This window comes from Parasteatoda tepidariorum, chromosome 3 (assembly GCF_982258835.1).
Source record: "Parasteatoda tepidariorum strain Cologne lab strain chromosome 3, Ptep-v5.0, whole genome shotgun sequence".
NCBI lineage: Eukaryota > Metazoa > Arthropoda > Arachnida > Araneae > Theridiidae > Parasteatoda > Parasteatoda tepidariorum.
In genome coordinates this window covers 81,343,355-81,355,388 of record NC_141757.1, presented here as the reverse complement: position 1 = coordinate 81,355,388, position 12,034 = coordinate 81,343,355, and the positions used below count along the sequence as shown (strand labels likewise).

Here is a 12,034-nt window from a genome sequence, read left to right as displayed (position 1 = left end):
GATCACCGCTACTCCCTATATTTTGGGGGTCAGAAATCCAAATCCGTCTAAAAATATATTTATCCAAAGAAGTACATTTTTGTGTCTGATTTCGTATCATGAAATATCATCCGAACTAATTAATTAGCACTGTTGAGGTCACCCTCTATAACCATTAAGATTAAATCCTAGAACGTGAAGAACCAATCGTTAGATCAAGAATTATTCAATGTGATCCGGGTTTTTTTTTCAGCACTGTACTGATACGTTACGTACTGATGTACCACTATATGTACCGATCCCCATTAAGAGAATAGCAGTATTTAGATGTTTCCTTTCGTTACAAACATGTAGAATGAATTGAATACAGTATCTGGTTATGGATAAAATAACCAATGAGAAAATAAAATATTGACTTTAAAGTCAAGTAATTTTCTTTTCTTTTCATCAAAACCCATATCTCATAAAGTTTGCGACTTTAAATTATTATGAGACATTTACTAACGCATCCGCCGTTAAGACTAGCGAGTCCTTTAAAAAATTTTCTTAATGGGAACAAGTTATTTAGGATTTTTTTTTCGTTTTATTCCTAAGAAAACAAAACATTTTTACAGTATTTTTGTTAAATTTTTAAAGAATAGTTTCATTTTTATCGTTCATGTGCAGGGCAGCTTTAGAAGTGAAGAGTTTTGCGTTTATATGCTCAGCTGATTTAATCATTTAAAAAATATCTCATTTTTTATTCTCAGACTTCGATTTCTTTAAATGGTTTCTATGAGGTTGCTCAGAAAGTAATTTTTTTTAATAGAGTACTTAATTTTTTCACAGCCAAATTAATAATTAAACCGACTTAAATAATTTTCTGATTTAAGAATTTCTTAAATTAAATATTCGCTGCCAAAAATAGCATAAAAAGTTGAAGGTTAAATGAACAAATTCGAAAAATATGTTTTAACATGACCAACTGGCACATGTAAACATGAATAAATATTTCTCAATTATTCCCTTACATTCAATGTAAACCAATTTATTATTTAAAACTATTTTAAGCACAGATGTAAATTAAGTTCCCCTGCAAAGTTCGTCTCCTTTAAGTAGTGAACTAGTTACTAAATCCAAAATAGTTTGAAGTGTCACTACATTTTAAAAAAAAGTATTTGTGGTTAACTTCATTTGTAATAAAGTAGTCGTAGTAGACAACAATTATGTAGTTTTTCTGACCATTGTGCAAGTTTTAGAAATGCGGGGCCCTAAAAAAATTAATTTCTTGATTGAATTTTTTTTATCTTTCTACCTAAGCTATTTGATCTATTTTTTACTACTAATTTCCAATTATTGCTTTGATTATTGCTTTTTACCGAGTATTGCAATATTAAATAAAAAATCAGTTTATTTTTGTTATGAGGAGTAAACAGTCAGGTTAAATACGTTGCGTCTATTGTGTGTTAATTATTGATTATTATGTGTATAGATTATTAACAGGGTGCGTAGCCAAATTATTCAACAAAAATAAGCCCCTTCTAAGCAATTTTCAAGCACTCAAAAAATATTTTTAAGCACTTTAAAAAAATATCATAATTGGGGAGGATAGGAAAGTTTTTAACAATTGATGGTTTTATCTTGTTTTAACGTCATGTCAAATAAAAAAAAACTTTTGGCATTGTTTTTGACAATTGTCAAAAATCATGAAATTTTGAATCATGTAAAACGAATGGTGTTTTCATACGCTAGGGACTGATAGTACGCAAAAATAGATTGGGGTTGAATTAATTGTGAAAACGTTGAATAGAACAATGTGAATTGTTTTATTTATTTTTTTTTTTTTTGCATAATTCGTAGCGAAAATCAATATGGTAAAGGAAAAATCTCATTTTGAAAAAAGGGAAAATTAAGCACTTTTTAAAAACACCCAATGAAAAAAGGAGCTTTAAGGGCTTTTAAAGAACGAAAATCGAGAATAAGCACCCTTAAGCACCTTTTAAAAACGCTACGCACCCTGTATTAATTATAGATCATTATCTTAATACACATTTATGTGTTTACTGCATAAATAATTATTATAAGTTTCTAAATGAAAACAATGCAATGAAAAGTTTACAACTTTATTTATCAATATTAACATGGCGCTGCATGTTATTATTTTTTACATATGTACAAGTATGAACTTCAGAAAAAAAAATTTCTTTCAAAATAACATAAAATATGGTAGTAAAACAGATAAAAAATTTAATTATCTTTCTAAAAATTAAATATTTTGCAATGCACAATGGAAACATAAAATACACAAATATCCTTAAAACATATTTAAAGTTATTTTTAATTACATTTTTAAAAAAGTTGCACAATTAATTGAAATTTTCTTAAATATTTACAACACTAATTTTGAAATCAATTCAAAATTACAACAGAAATTTTCAAAGAAAATTAGCATTTGAGCATTTATTAAAACACTATTGATGCAACATGATTAAAAACATAAATCAAACAAGAAAATACCCGTTTATAAAAAAATATTAACAAAAAATTATGGAATGACGTCATGGAATGAACGAAAAGCAATTAGTTGTATTAAATAGTTTTCACAGTTTAAGTTGAAACTGGTAATTAATATAAATCTGTGATTATGAGCTTCAAAAATAAAATAAACAGCTAAAACTGGCAATCAAACAAACGGAATTGTTTTAACTCAGTTAATTTAGTTTATTTTCTCATTTCTCCACAGTTATTGGTGAACATTTTTAACTCATTCACTAGGTTAATTGTGAATATAATCGCTGCACCTTCATTTTAAATAGCATATGAAAGGAAACCAAAATATATCTTAAAAAATTAATTTAACTAAATCACATTTTTTTAAAATGATTTAGTTAAATTATCATATTTAGATAACAGTTAATTTTATAGAATTCTCATATCTTCCAAAATAAATTTGCATCAATGATCTTACTATTTTTATTTCCATACAGCAGTATTAATATTTTTAATAAATTTAAACAAAAAAGATTTAAGAAAAAAAACAGCTATTTATGATGCATAATTCCATAGCTATTTATGAAGAAACAAAAATTTGTTTTCTCCTAAGGCATAAAGATCAATAATCAGGTATCATAAAAATCTATATGGAAAAAAAACTTTGAATTTAATTTCCAAACAAATCTTTTATAAAAATAGCAGTTTCTATGCGAATTTTATAAATGAATAGACTCAGTACGTTTGCCTTAATGCGTAAAAGAATAGCTTGTCCCTAAATCATAAAAAGTTTTCCATATTTAAGGGGTCATTCACAAATATTCCCGAAAAATAAGAATATTTAAAGAAATTTTAGACTCAGACAAAAGTTTTTCAAGATTTTCCCTAGTACCGCAAAACCAAAACTATAATTCAACGTAGTGGACATCCCTGAATATTTTGCAACTTTGATTAAATTTGATTCAAAAAGCACCATACCATGACTAGTTCGCAGTCCCAAAGTGAAACAAAATTAATCAATGATTAACTCAATTATTCCATGACTTCATCACTAACAAAGGTGTTATTTATTTTTATAATCCAGTAAAAATAACAAATGAAACATGCATGCTAAGGATTAATAAAAAAATGTTTGTTTTCCTATTTCTATCCACCTAAAATGCAGATTTTTTTAACAGAAACTATATAAAAATAACTAATTTTGATACCTAACAAAACTAAAACTTTTAGCTTTGGTTCAAAAAGCTAAAAGCTATTTGAATTTGTCTTGATTATCAATAGGAACTCAGGTATATTCTCTAAGACCCATTCACACGGCGGGTATCGACCCGGGTTAAAGCAGACTTTAACATGGAAAAATTGACGACATGATTGATCTAGATTAAAACCAAATACAAAATAAAAAATTAATTATTTCGTTATTTTTAGAATCCGTTCAAAAATGAAGCAGAAAAATACACGCATAACAGGTAGCAAATAAAATATTTCATCGGAGAAAAGAAAAAGGCTATCAATAGATATAAAAATAGCTACTCGGCAAGCGGCGAAATTATTAAAAAAAAGTGGTGACTTAAGTAAACAACCGGTCACTTTTTTCCTTCGTTTTTTTTCTGAAAATCGCTTATCGACAAAAGTACATCAATGCAGAAAGACTCTGAAAAATAGAATTTTCTTTAAAGTTCCAATTTCACCATTAAAAATTTTTATCCTTCAGAATCCATCAATTTGTGACGGAAAGATTCATGCAGAAGGAAAGTTCTAGAACAAGTCACATAGTTTAATGTATACAATAAATGTATTTTGCCTTCGCAAATATTTTTAAATTAGTTCTTTGAAATCAATACGTTTAACTAAATATTTTGCTCATAATCATATTATTTCAATTGATGAATTGACTTCTTATAGCCGTAGATTATCTCTAATATAAAGTTTTTGTGAATTATAATTTAATCTAAGTAAATTAAAGGTTAGCAAAAAGTGGTTTTTCAATGATAAGGACCAATCGATATTAGTCTTGGAATGATTAGATTAGAGGAAAAATTGGCTATTGAGTGATTAGAGTCTACCGGCCACGAGCTACCAACTGAAAATTTGAATTTCTAGGTCTACAATCAAGCTCTGAATAGTCTATGTTGAACAAAGTGTGATTAGAAAAAAAAAACATCACAAAACCTGTACGACTGTACGAGGTTAGTGATTATTGGGAGACACCTTCAAGTTTCACTCCACAATTAAAGAGATTTTGATGTCTTTAAAAACCTGTTATTTAATAGTCAAAACCAACTACTACCCTTCCATTCAATAGTCAAAACCTGTTACACAATAGTCAAAACCTGTTATTCAATAGTCAAAACCTGTTATTCAAGAGTCAAAATCTGCAATTCGATGTCATTTTTCTTTTTTTCTGGATCAAATATTACGACATTAGATACTTTTCCAACTTCATTTTTGACAAAGCTTCAAAAAACAAACTACAAGAGTGGCTTTTATGAAACAACCTATACATTTTGATTTCGTAAAATATTGTGAAGATAAACATCATAATTGTTTACCGGCATTTTTTTAATAAATTAAAAGACCTTAAAAATTCGGCTTTGTAAATACATTGATTCTAGCTTGATTTTTGTGGACTGTTAACGGGTCATCCAAGATCCACTGTGGTTTTAACTTTTAACTCAATAAATTTTTAAGACAGCTTTAACCACGATTGCATATGAATGGGTCCTAACTGTATTTACAAGGAGATCATAATTAACTAATAACTGAAACAATAATTAAATATAACAAATCAACTCAGTTCCGAAGTGATGACACAACTTTACAAAACCAGATTCACATCTGTTATCATAAATACAAAAATAAATTTCAAAAAAAAAAAAAAAAAAAAATCATCCAAATCTACAGATTATTATCACTGGATTTTTTCTTATTAAATAATGTCTTTAAAATCCTGATTTCAGGATTTTACAGGATCACACCGGGAAAAAATTATAAATTTTAAATAATGATAATAATTTTAAAATATAATACAAGGTTAAAAAGATAGATTTTCGTAACATTTTACTTAAGAAAAAATTGAAGAAATGCCAAAACAATTACTAAGTTAAAATTTGAACGTACATTAGGTCAATAAAGATGAGTTTCATTATCACATTTTTTTTTCTCTTAGATAAATATGTATTTCTGATTTTAAGCTTTTTACTTTACAAATAATAGTATTCTCAGCTGGAAAGATTAATAATCGCTATTTCGCCACTATCATTTAAATTTGAATTATCGTTTAATATATAAATTCAATATGGTCTTCTCTATTATGTTTCTTATATATTTTATATTTCCTTACATTATATTTATTTTATTCATATTTTATTATTTATTAAGCAGTTTCTTAGTTCAAATGCGTTGTTTTATAGCATTAAAATGCCTATATTTTCATTTTCCATATTTTCATATTGCGTATAAATTACTGGGGATGCAAAGCCTTTTCTTGAAAGACAGCCATAAATACAGCCATTCTGGAAATGTAATTTATTTAAATTTTATATTGACTGACAGTAACATGATAATATAAACAATTGTGTACAGTGATAAACATTAGTAATTCAAGAACAATATCAATTTTTTTAGAAAAAAATTTAAAAGGCAAAGTACAGCAAATTACATTACATTGGCCATGTATAAACATAATATTTTGAATTTGAAAATATTTGACGTTTAACTCATTTAGTTTTCTTTAAAGAATGATAAGTATTAGAAGGTTTTTTAATTTTTCTGCGGAAAAATAAATTCTATATATTTTTCTACTGTTCATAAATTCCTTACATTTGTAACTTTAACAAATTTTTGAAGACCTTTTTTTTTTTTAAAAAAAAAATTTAATTTGGTTCAAGAAAATTTTATTTAAAAAAAACTCGAGAGTTTGTAAGATTCTAATAATGGTATAATTTCCAACATTTTACAAGTTAATTGAAGTTAATTTGAAAAACAGTTATGCTATTTCTTACGATACTTAAATTGTTTGCTTTTTTTAGTTTTTGGCTGTAAAACGGGGGGAGGCTTAAATTGCAACAGGTTACGCACCCCTGCTTCCTGATAAGTTTTAGGCAAAATAAAACAACTAATTTCATGTTTTACTTTAAACTTTAATTAAAAATAAATATTAACGAAAGGTTAAATAAATATGAACGTAAAAGTATACGTAAAACCATAAACGTAAGCTTTATAATTTCTGATAAGCATTACAAGATAGACAACATTTCTCTAAATGAAAACTTCTTGTAAGTATGGGTTTAGAAATTTCATGTTTTTTTTTTTTTCAGTTCTCCTCGGGTAATTTCAACAAAAATGAGAGAATAAGTTTATTTTGGTAACTTAAAAACAAGTAAGTCAAATTTTAATGTAAAAGCTAACACAAAACAACATTTTGTGAACAAATTCAATAACACATTTCTATGAAAGATTTTAAAATTTCATAAATAACAAACTGTAATCAAATAATGTAAAAAACAACATGTGGTGTAAAGCTCAACTTCCCACATTGGTGTCTATGTAATAAACAAATGCTTCAAATAGTTTCTAGATTGCACTTTAGTATTGAGCTCATGAAGCTACAATTTTAATTTTAAGTGTAACAAAACACCACAGGTGTAGAAATGTCATTTAGATGTCACTACCTTCTTGAATATTTGCTGCTTTTTGAATAAAAAAAAGTTTTCTTTGTTGGAAATTAAAAACAAAACCAGAATTTTTTTGTTTTTGTTTTGATTTTCCTATTGCCAATAAGATGATGATTTTTTTTTCTTATAAAATGATTAAAAAATACAAAAATGGAATGGTAGGATGATTTCAATGGGTCGTGTACTTTTACTGGAGACGCTCTGGCAGTGTTGTCGGCCAGTTAGAAGAGGAACTTTTATTTCTGACCTAACAGAAAAAGGAAAAAAAATAATAATCAGTTACAATTCTCATGAAACACATAAAATATAGAAAAACGACACTGTAAAAAATTTTGGTGCATAGTTGCCACCTATTTTGGTGTTGAGGTAAATTACTTTTTTATGTACAGAAATGTATTTGTCGAGCAAAAAAAATATTATATTAAATTAACAAAATAAAAGCATTAGTGTGAATTCATTACAAAAGATATGTTTGTTTTTTTAAACGTTTTTGCAATGAAGCCATAAATTAATTCTAATGAACATAAAACAACATGCCTCAGTAAATATACTAAAAAATGATGAAATTATAACAGTAAAAAAGTAAACAAAAAATGCGACTATCTGCACTGCAAAATGGTTTAGTTTACCTCATCACAAAAAATAGTGGCAACAACACACCAATTTTTTTACCTAGTATTTAAATCAATTTAGCATTTAAAAGAAGAAAAAAAAACCTTATAGGTTTTATAAGTTGCCAATAGTATCAGCAATATCGAAAATTTACTAACACGATATATTGTAGGGAACTATAGCATTTGCTCGATCCAGGAGCAGAATATGTCTGAATAGTTACAAAACACTGCTTGTAATTGAGGAAACTAAAATATAAAAATGATTACTCTCTTTTGGAAAATTATGGACATTTTTTATAGACGAATAACTTCATCTTTCAAAATAATTTAGAATGGAAAATTTAAAAATGAAATAAAGTTACATTTAGTAAATTATTTTATTTTTCAATCAATTTACCTAAGCATGGACGAACAGTTAGCTATACAATCATATTTTCCTGGCCAGATATAATAATTGCATGAGGTTATAGACTTCATAAAAATTATTTAGACATATTTGTAAATTATGTCAAAAAATATGACTCAAATGAACATTATGACAATTATTTTTAATTATAACTTATCTAAAAATTAATTTATCACATTTGAGCTTATGATTGAAATATTAGTTTGATTGAATTATTAATTTGATTGAATTATTAAATATAATAAATGAATTATATTTATATTGAATGAGTTGTTAGCAGTTTCTTACACTGTAAAAAAATATCTGGATCAAATTACGGTAAAGAAAAACCGGCACTCAGGGCACCGGTACTTTTCACCGAGAAATTCATTTATAGTTAAATATGTGACGTAACAAAAAATCTGCGTAATTTTTACAGTAATAATTATAGCAAAATCACAGAATCACTCTAATTAAATAAATACGGTAAAAACTATAGTATAATAATTTATAGTAAAAATGGTGTTTACGGTAGAGTGGTTTTGATGAAAGTAAACCCAAAGTAAACTACATTTTATTATTATTACTTTAATTAACTGTAACTGTTACTTTACTTACATTTATTTTTTATATTGTGATTTGAAGGAGGCGTTTCATTAGTTGGTTTAAATTTTGTACTTTTTAGCTGTGATTCCTTTTCAATTTTATAGTGCTTTTCAATTGTGGTAAAGGTTATCTATTTTTGTCTTTTCATTATGGGGCCTCGCGGCACTGTTAGTTTTGGTTAAATCCACTAACAACAGAGAGGCTCCTGTGTGTTTGCAGGCAGTGTGTCCCCTGATGAAGTGCTTACTGTTTTGCAAATACACATTTATATTTTCATTTTTATTTTAATTGTAAAGATTTTATATATGTCTTATTCTATTTTATATTTAACTTATTAATAATTATTTAACAGAAATGCAAGTAGGATTTCTGCTCAAAACATTTCAAGATTTATTAATCTATATTTATTAAAAATTTTAGATACTCTTAGCAAATTATTTAGCTAATGATTACAAACTGTTGTAAATAATTGTTTAATTAGTTAAAATTACAAATGAAATTTAAGTTCATAAAAATTTTAAGAAATAAATCATAAAAATTATTACAAGAAAATATCCATTCTAAGTATATAAAACATTGAAAAATAAAAATAAAATAAAGTATATGAATATAATTATAAAAATGCAATGAATATCATTGCCTAACTTCTTCACCCCTTTTCAATATCAAATGATATCAATTGTCTAATAAACGAATCATTACATTATTAAAAAAAGAAAAAGATTTTAAAATGAAAGAAAGCCATGCAAAATCTAAAAATATAGGGGGGGGGCACATTTACACCGTAAAAAATTCCGATAAAATAACGGAATAAAGTACCAGCACTACCATCCATAAAACCATTTTACCGTAAAATACAAACTGTAATTTTGACAATATTTTTTTTCGTTATTCATTGATTTTACGGTAATTTTTACAGTAAAAATGACGGTGTAACAGATTTTTTGTTCCGTAACATGTTCCGGTAAAAATGGATTTTAAGGTAAGAAGTATTGACATTATGACAACCAGCAATTTTTACCGTAATTTGATCACGAATTATTGACAGTGTAGGGAACTGTTAAAACCGATACATGACAATAATTTGCACATATATTGAATTAAATTTTTTTCTTGCCTTTACAAATTTCGTTTTAAAACTTATGAATCTAAATATAACTTATTGACAATTTAATAAATTATTACTAACTTATAATAATGTAATAATAATGGCACCCTAAGTGCCGGTACCTTTTAACGGAATTTTTTAACAGTGTAGGTGTGAATAAATGTATATACTAATAAGCTTTGCACCATAGTGCATCGTAAGTTTTTTGTCAGATTAGGTTTTCATATATGAAAAATATTGTTTTCTGTTGCTGAAAAGAAATTCTCATTTAATAATCCTTAAATGAAAGTTCCATTAAAATAAAATTAATTTCATTGCTATGTTTTGTGAAACAAATATAATCCAAAAATTCAAAAGTGATAACTTAAAGTCGTCTGAAAAAATTCTTTGAGGTGGAACACCAGCCTAACAAAGCATGTCCATTGTATTTAGAGGAGAGACAAAGAGGCGTTACATCTGCCAAACAAGCAAGAACACTTTTTAAATTCTAAAAGCGAGAAAGAGAAATGCGCAGAAAACTTCTCTTTCATTTAAAAAGCAACCACAGCGATTTACGATGAGTCCCTACTGCTGTCTGACTCACTCCTTATAGCCTTCATGAATATGCATGAGGAATCGGCGTTGACCCCAATTTGCGTATTTTATTCTTTTTTTATTTTATTTCTCTCTGCTCTTTTAATTCCTCTGTTACTTTATTTGTTTACTTTTTGGAAGGGGAGGATTGTTTATTATTTTTTTCACCCAAGGAATTCTCGCCATTTTTTTTTAATGTTTTATTATTTCGTGATTTTAAATTAATATTTACTTTTAAATGTTAAAATAATTTATATGTTGTCACAAAGTGTAGAAAAAGTGATTCTAACTATTGATCGAACGTTTTCAAGACAAATTTGTGTATGTAATCAAATTTTAGCAATTCTGCCTCACAGATTGACTGTTTTAACTTCTCAAGAACCCGACTTTTATTTTTCTTAATCAGTGAGCAACATAGTATTTTATTGTCATAATATTATTGTATTGTATTTTATTATTTTATAAAATTGCTCAAATTAAATTAAATTCTTCATTTAGACATAAATGGTTTTTAAAGAAATGATACCCGGGAAAAATACACAAAAGCATTTAAATAATCTTAGTAATCAACATTAGTTAAATATATATATATATATATTTATTCCTCATACATTTCATTGAAATAAACATAATAGCAAATCTACATTATATAATACATTAATGTATATGTAACTAAAAAAGTGATAAAAAAAATTTTCGTGTTGGCAGCAAGAAATTGAAATAGCAGCAAGTGGGCAGACATAAACATGAAACACGTAACAACATCTAATAAAAACAACATTTACTAAATTAAATCTAAATAAAACAACATCATTACGTTTCAGGGGTCTGTCCAGACGTTTTGTGAAAGGTCCTGTTTTTGTGAAAAAATTAATCACATTCTTTTAACCAGGGTCCTGCTTTTATGAATTTGTGCAAATGGAGTCCAGTTATTGCAAAAAACTTTTTCAAGGAATTTTTAAATTGTAAATAGATACAAGATTATGTTCAGCACTGTAAAATTATAATTAAAAAATTAAGTTTTCTAAAATAAACAGCAATCGCTGCTTCTACATTAGAGATGCAACATACAAATATTTGGTATTCAGCCTATACTGCTGAAAGCAGAATATTCATTTAGGATGAATAATGGAAGAATCGTCTGCCGAAGACAAAATTTAATTCGTTTACATCCATCTTTCTTGTTTTCTGCCCTGGGAAGGGTTTATTCAATTAACTAAACAATAATGAAGATAAACAAATTTGTGAAGGGTCCGATTAAGAGAAAAATCATCAATCTATTTTTATGAAAAGATATTTTGTGATTTCAAATTTCTTCTAAACAGACCCCTGCGTTTAGACATGCTTTTTCAAATACCATAACTGAAGCTTTAAGGCGTGTTTTTCATAGGTGATATTCTTAAATTTCTAATCACCAAAACTGTAGAAAGAAGCTTCAATCAGGGAAATAGGGTCCTAATCGTTTGGTCAGGAGAGTAGTCCAAAGTTTGGACCCCTTAATGTTAATGAAATTTTTTGAAAATTTCCCAGTAACTCGATAACTTTTTAAGCGAATTGAAAATTCTTAACACGCAATTATAATTTGTTTATCTAAAGATAACACCACGCAAAATATATTTAATTA

At 26.7% G+C, this 12,034-nt stretch overlaps 1 protein-coding gene across 8 annotated transcripts in view; it reads right to left on the bottom strand.

Moving 5' to 3' along the window:
* LOC107447961 (POU domain, class 3, transcription factor 3-A) overlaps positions 1–12,034 on the bottom strand; it is a 467,439-nt gene that overhangs the window by 257,146 nt on the left and 198,259 nt on the right. For 3 of the 8 annotated variants that reach the window (XR_015432758.1, XR_015432759.1, XR_015432760.1), the window contains exon 4: positions 6,806–7,371. The exons of 4 other annotated variants lie outside the window; for them this stretch is intronic. The gene's annotated coding sequence lies outside the window, so the exon portion shown is untranslated. Of the gene's footprint in view, positions 1–6,805; positions 7,372–12,034 lie in introns of those variants that run through there. One more of the 8 variants, XR_015432776.1, reaches the window with a different exon arrangement.